This window comes from Amblyraja radiata, chromosome 2, assembly GCF_010909765.2.
Source record: "Amblyraja radiata isolate CabotCenter1 chromosome 2, sAmbRad1.1.pri, whole genome shotgun sequence".
NCBI classification, from domain to species: domain Eukaryota; kingdom Metazoa; phylum Chordata; class Chondrichthyes; order Rajiformes; family Rajidae; genus Amblyraja; species Amblyraja radiata.
The window spans coordinates 71,230,565-71,244,128 of NC_045957.1; the positions used below are offsets into that span (position 1 = coordinate 71,230,565).

Below are 13,564 nucleotides of genomic sequence, written 5' to 3' on the forward strand. Positions count from 1 at the left end.
GAAAGGGGTGGGGGAGGGAAGGGGGTGGGGCGGGGGGTGGGGGGAGAGAGGGAAGGGGGTTGGGGAGGGAAGGGGGAGTGGGAAGGGGGGTGGGGGAGAGAGGGATGGGGGTGGGAGGAGGAGAGGGAGATGGAGAGGGGTGAGGAGAGTGGTGAGGAGAGGGAGATGGAGAGAAGGATGGGGATGGGAAGAGAGGGATGGGGAGGGGGAGAGAGGTGTGGGGCAGGGGGGGGAGGGATGGGGGTAGGGAAGGGAGGGGTAAGAGTGTGGAGAGAGGGGTGGGGGGAGAGAGGGGGAGGGGTAGGGACAGTCCATCTGTTCCCCATTCCCTTTCACCCCCAATCCTCTTTCTCTATTCCCACACACGTGATGACGCGCTGCGGGGGTGGGGGGGAGGGGCTGGGGCTGGTGCAAAGGCATATGTAAATGGATCCATTCCGATTGGACATCTGTGAGCATTGGGCATTGTGACATCACACGATGAAACGTTCACCAGGGGCTGGGGCTGGGGCTGCTTCTATGGGTGTAAATTCTAGCGTGTACAAGCCGAGTCTATCCGGTCTTTCGTCATATGAAAGTCCTGACATCCCAGGAATCAGTCTGGTGAACCTTCTCTGTACTCCCTCTATGGCAACAATGTCTTTGAGCATTGGGCATTGTGACATCACACGATGGAACGTTCACCAGGTGCTGGGGCTCCTGCAAAGGCATATGTAAATGGATCCATTCCGATTGGACATCTGTGAGCATCGGGCATTGTGACATCACACGATGGAACGTTCACCAGGGGCTGGGGCTGGGGCTGCTTCTATGGGTGAGAAGCCAGTTTATTTTTGAAATATTGGGGGGGTGGGGGGGAGAAGGATTTGATTAAAAATGTGTACTTAAACACGACGAAATGTAATGAGGAGCGGATACTTAGAAAGAAACGTGAAATCTCTACCGAAATGGAAAAGATCTCGGCGATTCTGCGTCTGGTTTCGGCGTAGCAAGGAATCAAAGGAAGAAAGGCAGCCGGACGGATGGACGGCGGACGCCGGCAGGCACACAGTTTTATATAATAATAGATAGATAGATAGATAGATAGATAGATAGATAGATAGATAGATAGATAGATAGATAGATACTTGCAATCTATCACTATCCTGCTGGCAGTTCTCTGTGCTGACAGATTTTGTGTTATCTGCAAAGTTAGTGATTGTGGGACTTGCCCTCTTAAGTCTAGGTCATTAACATAGTTCAAAAATAGCAATCAATGACCCTCTCACTGATGCCAGTATGTCATCATTCATTTCCTCCAGTGAGAGAAAATCCATTCACAATATTCGTTTGTTATCTGTAATGTTGCCAATTTTATATCCATGCTATCAATGACCCTTTTATGCCCTGTGCTTTAACTTCGGGATAATAAGTCAAGTATTTGTTGTCATATATGCAGGTATGGTGAGGAACAGGTATAATGTATATCTTGCTTGCAGCAGCATTGCCACCACATAGGGTCAGACACACACAAACATAAATTATACATCAATTATCCAAGACAGCAAATAAAAAGGCTTCACAAAAAAAATAATCAAGGTAGCAGGAAAAGCAAGACAGTGCAAAGTAGTCAGAATAACTTGAAGATACGTCCTGAATGTGATAGGGATTATTTTGCTAATTATAAAAGTGAGATGCACGGTAACGGATGCCTGCCTAATAATATCTGCCATTTCTCTTCTTGTGTAAAATTGTCAATATTTTATTGCAAATCCCATAACATTGCTTTGAAATCTTTTCAATACAGTTCATGCCATTCCTTCCCCCACTTGCAAATCAGCCAACCGGAAGATATTTGTTGTGTCAAATCTACCCCAACATTTGTTTCCTAGAAGCCTGTGGGATATAATTAGAACAGCATTGTACAATTAGAATTCAAATATTTTACTAAACTTTTTATTAATGTAACTTTTATATAAAACTCTGTCCAGAGTTTGCATTTATTGATGAAGCAACACCGTTTCCTAAGAATGTAGATGGGATGGATTGGGGAAGAATTCCATAATATTAGTGGGGGCCACAGTGGCGTAGTGGTAGAGTTGCTGCCTTACAGCACCAGAGACCCAGGTTCGATCCTGACTATGGGTGCTGTCTGTACGGAGTATTATCTTCACCCTTTGACAGTGTAGGTTTTCTTCGGGCTCCAGTTTCCTCCCACAATCCAAGTTTTGCAAGGCTTGCAAGTTAATTTGCTTCTGTGAATTGTCCCTAGTATGTAAGATACAACTAGTGTGTGGGTGGTCGCTGGGCGACACGGTAGGCCAAAGGGCTTGTTTCCACTCTGTATCTCTAAATTAAACTAAAATAAACTATTTGGAACAATGCACAGGAATTTTAAACCCAAAGTTATAAAATGTTAAAATTCTCATTCATGTTTATGATCTCTGTTTCCTTGTCCCTCCCTCTATCTGTAATCTCTCCATTCCTTCAGTCCTTATAAATTAATTTACTTCTTAAATTTGAATATTTTGACCATCCTTGTATTGAATTTATTTACATTTGGTAGCCTTGACTTCAGCTTCCAAGGTGCGAGGCTGTGGAAACTCTCTACTAACCTCTCCCACCCGGCAATGTGGGGAGATTATGGAGACTAAAATCTTGAACAAAAATCGAAGTGCTGGTGGCTCAGGCATCTTTTGTGGAAGGAAATGTTCAGGTGACATTTTGTGTCGGGACCCTTCTTCATGTTGAAAGATATGCTTCAGTTAAATCAGTTATTGATGACATTTAATCTGGAGGACTGTGTACTGTATTAACTTCCTTATTTGAGGAAGAATGTTAATGCTCTGAAAACCATTCTGAGAAAGCCAATGAGTGTATTACATGGAATAGTTAGGTTGTCTCATGAGGAAAAGTTGCACAGGGTAGGTTTGTATCAGCTGGAGTTTAGAAGAATGAAAGGGGAGTTAATTTGAAGCAAATAAAATACGAGGTCTTGATAACTTGATAGAAACATAGAAATGTCTTTTGAGCGAGAGAGAGAGAGAGAGAGCAGAACTAGGACTTCTAAAAAACAGCCGAGGTTGCCCATTTAAGAGAGATGAGGTAATTTTAGTTTCCCGTTGTATTTGGATACTCTCATGCGGTGTAGGAAGCAGAGTCTGAATAGTCTTAAGGCAGAAGTAGGTAGATTCTTGATAAGCAAGTGGGTGGAATGTTACCATGAATAGACTGGAATGTAGAGTAAGTGTACCATTAGATCAGCTATGATTTTATTAACTGGTAGACCTAGATGAGTGGCTTGCTTGGGCTCTTGTTTTGAACATTTGTATGTGCGTTGGAGACACTGTCTCTTTGAGCACAGCCCGAATATCAATTGTCGCTTGGGATATTTTGGCTGCTTTACTATATAAATGCAAATTGTTATTTCTCCTTTGAAAGATACGGCATGGAATCAGGCCCTTCACCCACCGTCCACGCTGACCCCAGTCAAATTAGTGCCGTGTAATCCCACCATTGCATTCCAATGATCACACACTAGATTGAATGGTGGAGTAGACTAGATGGGCCGAATGGCCTAATTCTGCTCCTATCACTTGTGACCTTATGACAATAGGGGTAACTTAGGCCAATTAACCTACAAATCTGCACGTCTTTGGGATATGGGAGGAAACCGGAGCACCCGGAGGAAACCCATGTGGTCACAGGGAGAATGTGCAAACTCCACAACACCTGAGGTCAGGATTGAACTCTGGGCTCTGTCGCTGTGAGGCAGCAGCTCTACCAGCTGTGCCGTGTCACCCAAATGCAATGTTGTTGAGTCTTACCTGGCTAGGAGATGCATCATGCTGACACATGATACCTGAAATGAAAGAGCAACTTGCTGACCACAGCAATTCCTGCAAACATAAAGATTGTATTTATTTTTAGTTTGCATGTGGAGACAAAGATAGATTTCAGCCACTCAACCCAATTATTCAAGTTGCATATATGACCCACTTTTTCTGTTGTATTGTTGCGGAAAAGCATTAATTTCCCCAAATGTTAACTCTGAATGTTACAGATTGAATTGGGGAAACTATTTTAACCCTCCAAAATTTGTGGGTGCCTCTGGAGACTTATTCCATAGGGAGAGATTGAATGGAAGTGATTTATTCTTTCTTGTTTCAAAGAGTCAGCAGAAAATAGAATTCTGAGAATGATTGACAGGATAGAGACAAGGAACTGTTCCAGTTGTCGGAGAAAATTGAACTGTGCTTACATTCTCAAATGAGAGGTCAGCAGAGGAGACAAATTCTCTTTACTCAAATAGTTGTGAGTCTTCCACTATCCACTCCAGGTTGTTCAATCAACTAATACATTCAAGACACATTTGATTAGAGTTTGGGACGTAAGGTTATTAAAGATAAAGGGATTAGTTTGGAAGGTAGGTGAGGTAGAAGATCAAAAAACAAACTGCTGGAGAGTATCATCGGGTGGAACGGCATCAGTGGAGGCAAAGAGATAGCAGACCTTTTGGCTGAAATATCAACTTTTCCCTCTGGCTCCAGAGATGCTGCCTGACCCTTTGACCTCCTCCAGAGGTTCATTTGCTCCAGATTCGAGTATCTACAGTCTCTTTTGACTCCGAGCTAGAAGATCAGCTTTGATCTCACTGAATGAAGGGCAGGTGTAAGGGCCACGTGCCCCATCTCTGCATTTCACCCATTCTTGTGCACGTTGTTTACCATGATTCAGCTCCTCCTTTGTTACTTACTCTTTTTTTGGATTTCAATCCAAGAATTGGGAATGAGAAAAAAGACTCCAAGGGTCTCGACCCGAAACATCACCTATTCATGCTCTCCAGATACATATTGCAATCTGGAGAGTCGGCCTTTCTCTCCAATACATGCCTATCGAGGTTCTTGGCTGATGCCCCACCTGTAGGTCTTCTGGGCAGAAGTAAATGAACAGTGATCACTTATGACACTGTCACAGCACCGAGTGATGGGCATGTGTTGGGAAACAAATTGCTGTCAGTCTTCCCCAGAAAGCAATCAAGCAGGAAAGAAGCACTTGAAATTCATGCTGTGCCACAGGCTTGAAGAAGAGTGGGGGATTTTGACTCAACATGTCTGTCCAAGAGGCTTAGCCATTAGTTAAACTGAAATGAAAGTGAAATGTAATTGCTAATTTCCTTACTAAGAAAACCACCTGCCGTATAAATTATTCGAGTATATTTAAAAAAATAATTAGCATATGTATAACACTTTTTACAACTCCAGGATTCCCTGAGCAGTCCACAGCCAGTGAAGTATGGTTGATGTGAAGTATTTCTTACAATGTAGGAAGCATACAAGCTAGTTTACCCCCAGCAGGATTCCACAAATGCCAGTATAATATTTTGGTTCTTTCAGTCTACAGTACTTGATTCTTCATAACTACAGACTTTCCATGGCCATTGTTTCAGCCTCCTGTGGGCACTTCTGAATTTTGGGGTTGAATTTCTGTCCCAATATATTTTTGTTTCTGTCCATTTGACAAGTCAGGTATTGTATTGTATTGTATTGTATTGTATTCAAATTTATTGTCATTGTCTCAGTTAGAGACAACAAAATGAATTTCCCTTACAGGCAGTATCATAAAAATAAAAATAAATAAATAATAATAAATAATAAAACATATTAAAAATAAAATAGAATTTAAAAAAAAAAGCACAAACACTGAAAGTCCACGACACAACATAACACAGTGGCACCAAGGTGAGGAAGGCACCATAGTCCAGCCAGCCTCCCCTCCGTTCTTCCCAGATGTTCACTCATGGTCGAGGCCTTCCTAGCACCCGCAGTCGCCGCCCCGGGCGGCCCGATGTTCAGGCCCTCACGCCGGGCCGGTGGAATGCCGACGCCGAACCCCGACGGTGAACATCCTCCTCCTCAGCGGCCCGGACCTCCAGATCAGCCGCCTCCCACAGCCGGAGTCCGCAGCTCCCGAGTCCGCAGGCCGAGCCGGGCAGAGTCACAGGACCCCGCGCTGTCCATCAGCGCCGCCCGCGTTGGGAGCCCGCAAACCCGCAAACCGCAGCTGCATGATGTCGGTGCCGCAGGTCCAGCACTCCGGGCTCCAGACGGCGATCCCCGGTAAGGCATCGCCAGCCCCGCGATGTTACAGCGCTGTGCCGCCGCTGCTGGAGCTCTGGTCGATCCCAGCAGGAAAGGCCACGCCAATCCAGTAGGTAGGCCGCTGGGGGGGGGGGGGGGGGGGGCGAGGACGCGACTCGAATAATAGTCGCGTCCTCACCAGGAAGCGGCTGAAGGACGGTATCCCCCGCACCGTACCCTCTTCCCCCACATCAAAACACAAAAAAACCCCACAAAAACACACTTTTACATAACTAAATAAACAAAAAAACAAAAAGATACCGGGCTGTAGGTGGAGGCTGCTGGCACCAGCGCCACCGGAAGTACAACACTTTCATGACACAATATGTCATAAGCCTGCTGTAATCTTCGTCGCGTTTACTTGAATAAGATAGGTGACGCACACACATCTTGGGCGTTAGTTTTAGAATCAAAAGAACTTTCATTTTCTTATACAATGCCTTTCTCATCTTCCGAGATCACAGACAATAAGTTACTTTTTGAGAGGTAGAAACAAGGAACTGCAAATGCTGGTTAACAAAAGAAGCCACCACCTACTGAAGTAACTTAACAGGTCATGTAGCATCTCTGGATAGGTCACATTTCGGGTCGGGACCCTTCTTCAGATAGAGTCATAGCGTGGAAACAAGCCCAACTTTCCCACACCGACCAACATATCCCATCTGCCTGCGTTTGGCCCATATCTTTCTAAACGTGTCCTATCCATGTACCTGTCGGACAGTTTATTTAACGTTGTGATAGTACCTGCCTCAACTACCACCTCATAGTCATAGAGTGATACAGCGTGGAAACAGCCATGTCCCAGTTACACTAGTCCCACCTGCCCGTACTTGGTCCATATCCCTCCAAACTTGTCCTATCCATGTACCTGTCTAACTGTTTCTTAAATGTTGGGATAGTCCCTGCATCAACTATTTCGTCTGGCAGCTTGTTCCATACACCCACCACCCTTTGTGTGAAAAAGTTACCCCTCAGAATCCTATTCAATTGTTTCTCCTTCACCTAAATACCTATGCCCTCTGGTCCTCGATTCACCTACTCGGGGCAAGAGACTCTATGCACCTACCCGATCTATTCCTCTCATGATTTTACACACCTCCATAAGATCACCCCTCATCCTCCTGCGTTCCAAGGAATAGTCCCAGCCTACTCAACCTCTCCCTATACCTCAGACCCTCTAATCCTGGCAACATCCTTGTAAATCTTCTCTGTACCCTTTCCAGCTTGACAACATCTTTCCTATAACATGGTGCCCAGAACTGAACACAATATTCTAAATGCGATCTCACCAACGTCTTAGACAACTGTAACATCATCTCCCAGCTTCTATATTCAATACTCTGACCAATGAAGGCCAATGTGCCAAAAGCCTTTTTGACCACTCTATCTACCTGCGACTCCACCTTCAAGGAACCATGCACCTGCACTCCTGGATCCCTCTGCTCTACATCACTCCCCAGAGCCCTACCATTCACTGTGTAGGCCCTGCCCATATTGGATTTCCTAAAATGTAACACCTCACATTTCTCTGTATTAAATTCCGTCAACCATTCCTCAGCCTACCTGGCCAATCGACCAAGATCCTGTTGCAATTTTTCACAACCATCTTCACTATCTGCAAAACCACCCACTTTTGTATCATCAGCAAACTTTCTAATCTTGCCATGTATGTTCTCATCCAAATCATTGATATAGATGACAATCGGTAATGGGCCTGGCACCGAATCCTGAGGCACACCACTAGTCACAGTAGCAATGTTACAACATTTTGAGATTTAAAAAATCAAGTCTGCAATTTATCCCATCAGATACAGCACAAAAATAAGTTTAATTTGACACCTAATTCACTTTCATATCTTCAGTATTAAAAATGTTATGGCCATTTTCATACTCGGAAATTATCATCTTGTTCCCTATTGATTTTCCATTGACTTAACACAAAAGCTGTGATCGAGGACAGCGAAATGGCCATAACTTTCTTAAAAATTAAGAGAACTGAAATAAATTTTCAGTTATTATAGATTGAAGCATTCTGAAACAAATATGAAACAATCTTACTTGGATGACCTGAAATTAAAGCATATAATTAGTTAGTTACCCAATTGTAGCTAATTCCAAACTTCAATTACTAGATCTAAACATCTATCCATTTCTTAAGAAAAGATTAACATTTTTAAATAACCTAAGTGTCCAAATAACATTCACAAATAATTCACAATAAAACATGATTTTTAAATCTCATTTACATTAATTTATAGGCCAAATGGAAGGAATTTAGTGTTCAATTGCTGTAAATTAATGGCCATTTAAATCAGCTTTCGAGTGGGATCCTGTGGAACTCTGTGGAACGCGCTGATTTAGAATGTTCCCATTGCGGTAGATTTGTACTCCCATATGCCCAGAAAAATACTGCGGGATTTAATGGGCCCCCAAATTAGCTACTCGCAACATAAAACTTTGTATAAAGGGATCTTAAGAAGCGCTTTGTCCCCTGTATGAGATCCGTCCCGTTGTCGGCGGTCGCGGGTTTAGAGGATAATTTTTAACCTACTATAACAATTAAATTAACCATTTAAATTTAAAAATAGCTCCAGTGAAAGAATCTCCCAGCGATTTTTCGTCAGCAACTAAGTAGGCTGAACAACCTCGATTTGAATAGTTTGGGGAAAATCGCGTTTTAAACCCGCCCTCCTCTCAACGGCGCCAAAATCACGCACACGGGCTGGGACAGATCTCCAGCCCCGCTCAAGTTAGGTTTTGCAACATACCTAGTCACAGGCCTCCACTTCCACCATCACCCTCTGCTTCCTTCCATGAAGTTAAATTTCTCTCCATTCAGCTATCCTTGGGTCCCATGCGATCTAACCTTACAGAGTAGCCTACCATGCGAAACCTTGTTGAATGCTTTGCTGAAGTCCATATACACAACATCTACAGCTCTGCCCTCATCAACCTTCTTGGTCACGTTTTTTAAAAAAACAATCAGTTTTGTGGGACCCGACCTCTCACACACAAAACCATGCTGACTGTCCCTAACCAGCCCTTGTCCATCTAAATCCATGTATATCCTATCCCTTCAGCAGCTCATTAAATACACCCACCACCCTTTGTATAAAAAAGTTATCCCTCAGGTTCCTATTAACTCTTTCTCCCCTCACCTTAAACCTATGTTCAAGAAGGAACTGCAGATGCTGGAAAATCGAAGGTAGACAAAAATGCTGGAGAAACTCAGCGGGTGAGGCAGCATCTATGGAGCGAAGGAAATAGGCTACGTTTCGGGCCGAAACCCGTCTTCAGAAGAAGGGTTTCAGCCCGAAAAGTTGCTTATTTCCTTCGCTCCATAGATGCTGCCTCAGCCGCTGAGTTTCTCCAGCATTTTTGTCTACCTTAAACCTATGTCCTCTGGTTTTTGATTTTCCTAGAGGATCTGTGTGTTTACTTTTGTTCTAAGGTACTTTTGTCCTTTCAGTTACTTATTGAATTGTGGCTGCTGACGATGACAGACATTGAAACAATTGTTTTCACCAAGCTCCTGCAAACAATAAGCAGATTGTATTTTTTTTTTGGTACTAATGTTGATTGAGGTATAAATATTGATCATAATGCCAGGATAACTCTTGCTCTGATACAAAATGGTGCCGTGGGATCTTTCATACATCCACTTGCAAGAGAATGTGCTAATTTAGTTTAACACCTCATCTGAACACGTGCACATCCAGAGATGTAGACTCCTTTAGTACTGCGCTGGTGTGTCAGCCTGGATTTCCGTGCTGAAGCCACTGGACTTGAATACACAGCCCACAGCCTTCAGGTACATAGGAAATGGTGCTACTCTGTGACTCGTGCTTAAAACCTGCGTGTTATTATCACCGTGCAGTATTAGGTCTCCATATCAATGAAAGGTCAGATGAGCAAACTAGAGGTTGGAATGAGATTCCATATATTGTTGATTCCTACATTTGGATTTGATGGAATTTGAGTTATTTACCTGAGGTGAGATTAAGCTCTGTGCTGATTGTCTTCTCTTCTGTCTCCCATCCTGAATTATAACATTCTGTTTGCAGAAGTACATGGGAATTGTGAGGATGTTACAGGAAAGGTCACATGATTTGCCCAATCAATGGTCTGTCTATTGCAAATGAATGGAAAATGTAATTAACTTGTACAGCAAAGTATTAATTCCCCGGAGGCAAATTTAAGTGAGCTATTATGGAGACAGTGGTATGCTGCAAAGGTCTGTGTCTTTCCATCAATAACTGGAGCAATAATAACCCAAGTGTCTAAAATAAATCGCAGAACGCTCGATGAACACCACTTAGAAGTAAAGGTCAATTTGCCTAATTGATGGATTCAGTAATGATCTACGTATGCATTTAGTTTGTGCCAAAGGTTCATTGACCCTAAAGTCTGCTCTCAGTCTCCACCACTCCTTACCTCTTCCCCCTCAAGAGTCGGTGATCCTAAGGGGAGACGTTTCTTATTCAAGAGTTAACCAACAATAACATCTGCTGATTGACAATCTCTTGCTTTGGAGTGCTGAGGAAGAGGTTGCAAATGAACCTTTGGATTCAGAGTTCCCTTGTAATGATCGCGAATTGCAGCACTATTATTCATGCTTTGGCCCGTATTGGAAGGATGTGGGAACACAAGTGAAGACAGAGAGATGATTTGTGAAGAGGTTGCCAGCACTGGAGAATTTTCGAAAGAGTGAAGAGGCTGAGGTTGTTTACTTTGTAATGGGGAAACTGTGAGGAGACTTCATCAAGGTGTACAAATTAACATGAAGCTTGGATAGAAAGACCCCCCCCCCCCCCCCCCCCCCCCCCTTAACAGTCAGTTCAATGAACAGGAGGGTGTAGATTTGGAACAATTGGTAGAAGAATGAGATAGGGATTGAACAATCTTTTCATCCAGAGGATGGTAGCAGTCTGGAACTTCCTGATAGTGGAGTGGAAGCAGAAGCCTTTCACATATTTAAATCGTGCTTGACTAAGCATGTAATGTGCCTTAATCTGCAATGCTACAATGGAGTATGATTAAGCAGGACAATCTGCAAAGTCATGATAGAACAATGGCCTTTTCTGATCCATACATTTCTATGATTCCACAACTAAATTGGACTTGATTTGTCTAGTTTCTGCAGTCTGACTTTTGAGTATGATTATTATTTAATTTTTGTGCCTGGGCCCCATATTGTTTAACTGTGATGAATAAAGTAATTCAGTAATAGAGTTGACACACAAATCATTCATAAATATTTAAGACTTCCATAAGCCAAACAAATATTTAACACTTTGTCTGAGAAACAGGGAGTTGACCTAATTTGCAAAAGTGGAAGCTAGAATAAGTATAGGTGACATGGCAGAGAAAGTTGGTGAAGGAATTGCAGGCACTTTCCAATTGCTGTCCTATATTTCTAGAGGGAGAGTTATTTTATGGTCAGGGCAGTTGTATCATTTCACCAGGGAATATCTTTTAGGAGCAGTAATGTACCACTCTACGTTCATGTGTAGGAAGGAACTGCAGATGCTGGTTTAAACCTGATAGACACAAAATGCTGGAGTAACTCAGCGGGACATGCAGCATCTCTAGAGAAGGAATGGGTGACGCCACCCATTCCTTCTCTCCAGTTGTGTCTCGTACAGGGTGAGCCATCCAACCTCAATATTGAACACAGATTGGCAGGGTTAGCATTTGAAGTCCCATGGTTGGATGTTCTGTAAGTCTTCCTCTCCCCCTTGTTCTGTAAGGCTGCCTCCCCCCCCTCTGCCCACCCACCTTCCAGCTGACCCCATCCACCTTCCAGCTGCCCTGCCTTCCCCAACCTTCCGCTGCCCCCACCCTTCTACTCACCGTATTTCTTGCCCCCACTTCCGCCACCCCAGAAGTAGTTGGAGATCACAAAGGCAATTAAGGTTGGATATTAAATGTTGGCTTTTGCCACACTGCCCATGTCTTGTAAACAAATAAAGGGCATCTGGCAGGAAAGATGCATCAAAGCCTGTGGTATTATTGACTGAGGGTAAAGCAGTGGATGTTGTGTATATGGACTTCAGTAAGGCCTTTGACAAGGTTCCTCATGGAAGGTTGGTTAAGAAGGTTCAATGGTTGGGTATTAATGGTGGAGTAGCAAGATGGATTCAACAGTGGCTGAATGGGAGATGCCAGAGAGTAATGGTGGATGGTTGTTTGTCAGGTTGGAGGCCAGTGACGAGTGGGGTGCCACAGGGATCTGTGTTGGGTCCACTGTTGTTTGTCATGTACATCAATGATCTGGACGATGGTGTGGTAAATTGGATTAGTAAGTATGCAGATGATACTAAGATAGGTGGGGTTGCGGGTAATGAAGTAGAGTTTCAAAGTCTACAGAGAGATTTATGCCAGTTGGAAGAGTGGGCTGAAAGATGGCAGATGGAGTTTAATGCTGATAAGTGTGAGGTGCTACATCTTGGCAGGACAAATCAAAATAGGACGTACATGGTAAATGGTAGGGAATTGAAGAATGTAGGTGAACAGAGGGATCTGGGAATAACTGTGCACAGTTCCATGAAAGTGGAATCTCATGTAGATAGGGTGGTAAAGAAAGCTTTTGGTGTGCTGGCCTTTATAAATCAGAGCATTGAGTATAGAAGTTGGGATGTAATGTTAAAATTGTACAAGGCATTGGTGAGGCCAATTCTGGAGTATGGTGTACAATTTTGGTCGCCTAATTATAGGAAGGATGTCAACAAAATAGAGAGAGTACAGAGGAGATTTACTAGAATGTTGCCTGGGTTTCAGCAACTAAGTTACAGAGAAAGGTTGAACAAGTTAGGGCTTTATTCTTTGGAGCGCAGAAGGTTAAGGGGGGACTTGATAGAGGTTTTTAAAATGATGAGAGGGATAGACAGAGTTGACGTGGAAAAGCTTTTCCCACTGAGAGTAGGGAAGATTCAAACAAGGGGACATGACTTGAGAATTAAGGGACTGAAGTTTAGGGGTAACATGAGGGGGAACTTCTTTACTCAGAGAGTGGTAGCTGTGTGGAATGAGCTTCCAGTGAAGGTGGTGGAGGCAGGTTCGTTTTTATCATTTAAAAATAAATTGGATAGTTATATGGATGGGAAAGGAATGGAGGGTTATGGTCTGAGCGCAGGTATATGGGACTAGGGGAGATTATGTGTTCGGCACGGACTAGAGGGGTCGAGATGGCCTGTTTCCGTGCTGTAATTGTTATATGGTTATATGGTTATATGGTTATATGACTGGTGGGGTAGGCTCAAGAGGCTGCATGGCTTACTTCTGCTTCTGTTTCTTATATTTATACGTACAGGTCTTTAGAACTAACAGATGAGGAAGGTCTTGCTATGTTACAAGCTGCCACAAAGGTTAATAAATTCAAATGATAGTTTGTCTGAGCCCAGAGGAAATACGGGAGCTTAAAAACTATCTGTATCAGTAGGCAA

The 13,564-nt window shown here is 43.4% G+C and overlaps 1 protein-coding gene across 1 annotated transcript in view; it reads left to right on the forward strand.

The window, feature by feature from the left end:
- Positions 1-13,564, forward strand: part of cpne4 (copine 4) — a 355,119-nt gene that overhangs the window by 103,704 nt on the left and 237,851 nt on the right. The window lies entirely within an intron of this gene.